Source organism: Trachypithecus francoisi, unplaced genomic scaffold (assembly GCF_009764315.1).
Source record: "Trachypithecus francoisi isolate TF-2019V2 unplaced genomic scaffold, Tfra_2.0 Lachesis_group3, whole genome shotgun sequence".
NCBI classification, from domain to species: Eukaryota; Metazoa; Chordata; class Mammalia; order Primates; family Cercopithecidae; genus Trachypithecus; species Trachypithecus francoisi.
The window spans coordinates 159,330,787-159,337,465 of NW_022681468.1; positions in this window are offsets into that span (position 1 = coordinate 159,330,787).

Here is a 6,679-nt window from a genome sequence, read left to right on the forward strand (position 1 = left end):
GTTTCAAGCCAAAACTTTCAATTGCGTATCTGCTCCATGTGAGGTACAGAACTAGCAGCCTTGTGAGCCATCTAGCTCAGACGCATTTCTTAAAAAGTTTGCTGGAGGCCAGGCACAGTGGCTCATACCTGCAGTCCCAGCACTTCTGAGAGGCCAGGGTGGGGGATCGCTTGAGCTCAGGAGTTTAAGACCAGCCTGGGCAACTTGGTGAAACGCGGTGGTTGCTCCAAGGGAAGGGGAAGTTTTTCAAACCTGAGCTGTCCAAGCTCAGCAGGAAGTGGAGTGGGCTGCTGACTCCGGCGGGCAGAGGCAGCCAGGAAACATGCAAATCTGCAATCCCTTCTGCCAGGTCTGTCCCAGCAGGTGTCACTAAAAGGCAGTGCTGTGTGCTTCTGTCAGTGTGGCAGCCTTGACAAGGAAGGTGGAAAGGAAGAGACCCAGTACTGAACTCCAAGCAGACATAGGGCTTTTCTCTCTGCGTGTTTTCTCTCCCCTCCCAGCCTGCATTTGCAATAACATACTGATCTATATTTCTATTATCATGTAACAAAAAAGGTTGTAAGCAGCTGTTACTTCCCTTTACACACAATGTTAGCTCCTATTTAGATTCCTAACTGAACAATATCTAAAGAGGTACTTAAACTGACATGAAACGCAGATGATCTTGTGGGCAAATGGCTTATTGCGAGAAAAAACTTCAAATTGCCATGAGGAGTCCCTCCAAATATAGAAAGCACCAGTATTTTAAGAGGTATGTTAACTAAAATGTGGCAATGTAAGGAGCCAAGCAGGAAGAACCTTTAAGTCCGAAACTTACAAGTCAATTTCAGAGTCAGTTTCCTGGTCGTTCCACAAGTTTGGCATCTGTTTTCTCTACCATGGCGGTAACAACAGCTATTTATTTCAGAGCAGGAAAAGGCTTAGAGCAGTGCTAGAATATGGACGTGGCTATATAAAATTTAGCTATTTGTATATTGTAACAAACCTACAATTTTTTTATTGGTTGTCAATAATAGATTTCTTTTGGAAAAGTAGCAGCCTCCAGTCCAGGGAACACCTGCAGTTCCCACTAAGTGAGCACTGGTGTCTGCTAACCTTTGCCTCTATTTCTCTCAATAATATACTGTCAAGCTGTTCCTTGATGTAGCCATTTTATTTAGATTTTATTTTTTTCCCTTTCCTGAGACACAGTCCAGCTCTGTCGCCCAGTCTGGAGTGCAGCAGCGCCATCATATCTCAATGCCACCTGGACCCCCGGGCTCAAGCAATCCTCTGGGACTACCCGCGTGGCCCACCATGCCTGGCTCATCTTTATGGGTTTTGTTTTGATTTTCCATAAAAAGACTGAGTTTCAGGTGGGCGCGGTGTCTCAGGCCTGTAATCCCAGCACTTTGGGAGGCAGAGGTGGGCGGATCATCCGCGTGGCTGGGAGCTCAAGACCAGCCCGATCAGCATGGATAAACCCCCTCTCTACTAAAGAAACACCCAGAATTAGCCAGGCATGGTGGCTCATGCCTGCAATCCCAGCTATAGGGAGGCTGAGGCAGGAGAATCACCTAAACCCGAGAGGCGGAGGTTGGCGTGGGCTGAGATCGCGCCATTGCACTCTAGCCTGGGCAACTAGAGCGAAACTCCATCTCAAAAAATAAAAATAAATAAAAGACACTGGGTTTCACCATGTTGCCCAGGCTAGTCTGGAACTCCTACGCTCAAGCGATCTGCCACGCTCCGCCGTCCAAAGTCCTGGGATCACAAGCGTGAACCACCACGCCTGGCCAATTCATTCCTTTGATTAATAAATTGGGCTGGGCGAGGTGGCCCACGTCTGCAATCCCAGCACCCCGGGAGGCCGAGGCAGGCAGATCACCTGAGGTCGGGAGCTCGACACCAGCCTGACCAACATGAAGAAACTCCGTCTCTACCAAAAAAATAAAATACAGAATTAGCCAGGCATGGTGGCTGACGCCTGCAATCCCAGCCACTTGGGAGGCTATGGCAGCAGAAACACCCAAACCAGGAGGCGGAGGCTGTGGCGAGCCGAGACAGCGCCACTGCATTCCAGCCTGGGCAACAAGAGTGAAACTGCACCTCAAAAAAATCTATAAATAAAAGACACCGGGTTTCACCATGTTGCCCAGGCCCCTCTGGAACTCCTAGGCTCAAGCCATCCACCGCTCTTGGCTGTCCAAATTCCTGGGATCACAACCATAAAGCCACCATGTCAGGCCGATCCATTCCTTTGGTTAATAAACTGGGCCGGTGCAGTGGCTCACGTCTGCAATCTCAGCACCACCGGAGGCGGAGGCGGGCTGATCACCCTAGGTCAGCAGCTGGAGACCAGCCCGACCAACATGGAGAAACCCTGTATCTACTAAATATGTATATATATATATGGTAATAAAATACAAAATGAGCGCTGCATGGTGGCTCACGCCTACAATCCCAGCTACTCTGGAGATGAGGCAGGAGAAGCACCCAAATCCGGGAGGCGGAGGCTGCAGCGAGCCCAGACCGCACCACTGTACTTCAGCCTGGGGCAACAAAAGCAAAAGTCAATCTCAAAAAAAAAAAAAAAAAAAAAGACCACGTTTCAACCATGTTGCCCATGCCAGTCTGGAACTCCTAGGCTCAAGGGATCCCCCACGCTCAGCTGTCCAAAGTCCTGGGATCACAAGCATGAGCCACCATGCAAACCCAATCTATTCCTTTCTGGTTAATAAACTGGGCCTTCCCCGCTGCCTCACGCCTGCAATCCCACCACCCCCGGAGGTCGAGGCACCCTGGCGCTGGGGGTGGGGAATCACCTGTGGTCGGGAGTTTGAGACCAGCCTGACCAACATGGAGAAACTCCATCTGTACCAAAAAATAATACAAAATGCCCCAGGCAGGGTGGCTCATGCCTGCAATCCCAGCCACTTGGTAGGCTGAGGCAGGAGAACCACCCAAAGCCGGGATGGCAGAGATTACAGTGAACCGAGACCACGCCACTGTACTCCAGCCTGGGCAGCAAGAGCAAAACTCCGCCTAAAAAAAAAAACAAAAAGTTAAAAAAAAAAATTCCCTTCTGAATGCTGGAAAGCACCACAAAGTTATAAGTCAAGCAATAATTTGGAGAAAAGAATTAGTAACTTGTTGGACAGACAAAAGACTAATATAAACAAAAACTTTAAAAATACACATTCGAAGACATTTTCATAGAAAAACAGGCAAAGGACATAAATAGCAAAGCTAGAAGACAGCTTGATGTGGCCATTTTATCCAGGGGGACATCTTGGTGAGCCCTATGGACACAGCTGCCATGATGCCACCAGTGTGACAGCTGTTCCCTTCAAAATGTGTGAGCCCCAGCTCTTCCTCTCCCCCTAACCTCCAGTCCAAAGGACCTGCATTTTCTCCATGACAAAAAAGAAACAGTTAGGGTTAGCTCCTTAAAGGGGAGCAACAATCACCTTCCTACAAGAAATTTTATGATACAGTATTTGCATATACAAAACGAAGCCTAAGAGGAAAGTTCAGTTGAGTATTTCCTCTGTAGTCTGGAGCAAAAACTAAGGAATCTTATCGTGTTCTAAAATCTTTTCCTTCTTCCACCCAGTATCTGTCTGGATCGACATTATTCATTCAATAGCAACTCACTCAGCCAGGCATGGTGCTAGGCCTCCGTACCTCGCTGTAAACCAAAAACAGTCCCTACCTCCATGATGCAGGCATTCTCCTGGGAGTTGGAGGAGGAACAGGTAAAAAATAATCATATATTCAGATTAACGATATATTGTCAGGTTTGAGGATTGAGGAAAGCATGTCCACAATTGTTGGGTTCTTGGTCTTGCTGACTTCAAGAATGAAGCCACAGACCCTCACAATGAGCATGTTACAGTTCTTAAAAATGGTGTGTCCAGAGTTTGTTCCTTCTGATGTTCAGATATGTTCAGAGCTTCTTCCTTCTGGTGTGTTCGTGGTCTACACTGGTTTCAGGAGTGAAGCTACAGACCTCTGCCGTGAGTGTTACAGTTCTTCAGCCAGCCCGTCTGGAGTTGTTTGTTCCAGTCTGGAGTTGTTCATCTCTCCCAGTGGCTTCATGGTCTCACTGGCCTCAGAAGAGAGCCTGTAGACCTTTGTGATGACTGTTACAGTTCATAAAGGAGGCACAAATGCAAAGACTAAGCAATAACACTTACAGCAAAACAGCAATACTTTCACATCCCACAAAGAGCCCTGGCAAGTTGCTGCTGGTGGCTCAGGGCAGCCTGCTTTTATTCCCTTATCTGACCCCACCTACATCCTGCTGATTGGTCAATTTTACAGAGAGCTGATTGGTCCATTTTGACAGGGTGCTGATTGGTGTGTTTACAAACCTTTAGCTAAACACAGAGTGCTGATAGGTGCGTTTACAATCCTTTAGCTGGGCAGAAAGTTCTCCAAGTACCCACTTGATTAGCTAGACACAGAGCGCTGATTGGTGCGTGTTTACAATCCTTTAGCTAGACACAAAAGTTCTCCCAGTCTCCACCTATCCTAGAAGCCCAGCCAGCTTCACCTCAGGGCACTCACTGCAGGACTCTGCTGCACCCAGCCCAGGCACTCCAACAGCCCAGAGGGAGCTCCTTCCCCCACCAAACCCAGCAGGCGCCGGCCAAACGCGCGGAATACAGGGCCAGCGGAGCCCGCACCCATCCGGAACCCGCGCGGCCTGCAAGCGCCGTGCTCAGCCCCGGCTTCCTCCCGTGCCTCTCTCTCCGCAGCTCCCCACAAGCAGAGGGAACCGGCTCCTGCCTTGGCCAGCCCCAGAGAGGGGCCCCACAGCGCAGCGGTAGACTGAAGGGCTCCTCAAGGGCAGCCAGAGTGGACACCCAGGCTGAGGAAGCGCGTAGAGGGAGCGAGGGCTGCTGGCATGTTGTCACCTCTCGAAAGGGTGCAGAGAATGGCAGGGGCTGCTGTTTTAGATACTAGTGGCCTGGAGGCCTCCGATGAGGTGACCTTTGAGGAGAGACATGCAGGAGATGAGGAGACAGTGAAGAGGATTTCTAAGAACACTCCAGGCAGACAAAACAGCCACAGCCAAGGCTCTGAAGCAGGCGGGGGCCTGGGGTGTGTGAGGATCCTCAGGGTTGCCAGGGTGGCTGGAGCAGAGACATGAAGCAAGCGGGCCAGGGGAGATGAGGGCAGGGAGCCCCCGGAGTGGGGAGATCAGATGGGGCTCTGTGTAACAGACTGTGCATTCTGTTCCAAGAGCTGGGAAGGTTGACATAATCAGGAAAAAAGCCCAGAAAAGCAGAGGTATCCATTTTTCATATTTTTTTCATGGTAAAGATCGTTTCAATAAAAACATGATTCCTGGGTACATGTAATTTGTAGGCCAAATGGTGCCCAATCCCTAGCTCCCTCACCCCCTCACTTTCCTATCCCTAAAAGCTGTGCCTCCACTGGCATTTGTAAGTGTTGCGAGTCAGGAATAGGGAAATCTGGTTGGGTGTTCTGAGCGAAGAGGTAACAGAGCACCTGTTGTTTTCTTTCTTTCACGTCTCCAAGGGAACCGTGACTCACCCTTAGCTATCCCTCTGGGAATGTGGCCCTCAGAGTGTTTTTTTGTTACTGATTGGTGATTCTGTTATGTACACCTGGAGCAATGGAACATACCTTACCAGCTTGTCAGGTTCCTTTGTGCAAACATGGATGATGTGTGTGAACCCGGGTCCATGCTTGGGGTCCTGATTTTCGGGTGCCATGGCCAGTTGCTAGCAGGTTGTATGTGTGTGACCAGCCCGGATCTGAGCCTCTCAGATGGTGAAACTCCAAACAGGCTTCCCTGGGCAGAGACATTCTATCCATACTCTGCGGCTTACTGCTCAAGAGGGAAAGATCACATCCTGTGTAGCTTCCTCTCAAAGGAAGAAGGACATTGGAACCCTGTGTTGGGCTTCTCTGGACCTCCCCTGATGTTATACGTACTGTATGTTAAAGAGAGACTGGGGTCTCACTCTGTTGGCCAGCCTGGTCTTGAACTCCTGGCCTGAAGCAATCCTTCCACTTCAGCCTCCCAAAGGGCTGGTGTTATAGGCATGAGCCACCATGCCCAATTTATGTATGTTTCCAGCTCCCTTCTTTTCCGTATCATTTGCTATTACTAATGCTTAGCTATTAGTATAAACTGATCTTGAGTTGTGTAAATTTCTCGTGACTCACTGTGATGGGATGATTGTGTTCCTTCAAAATTCCTATGTTGGAGTCCTAACCCTTGGTACACCTCAGAAAGAGACTGTATTTGAAGATAAATCTTTAAAGGGGTAATTGTAAGTTAATTAATGAGGTCATTAGGATGGACTTTAATCTGATATGACTGGTATCCTTATAAGAAGGAATTAGCACACAGACATACACAGTCAGAGGAAAAAGCCATCTACAAGCCAAGAAGGCAGGCCTCAGAAGAAATGAACACTGCCTGCACCTTGATCTTGAACTTCTAGTTGCCAGAACTGTGAGAAAACAAATCTCTTGTTTAAGCCAGTACGCAGCGTGTGGTACTTGTTAAGGCAGCCCTAGAAAACTAACACACTCACTGAATGAGGCAGGTAGCTGTTTCTTTTCTTTTTTGAGATAGGGTCTCATTTTGTCTCCAAGGCCAGAGGGCAGTGGTGTCATCACAGCTTACTGCAGCCTCCCATCTTCCAGGCTCAAGCCA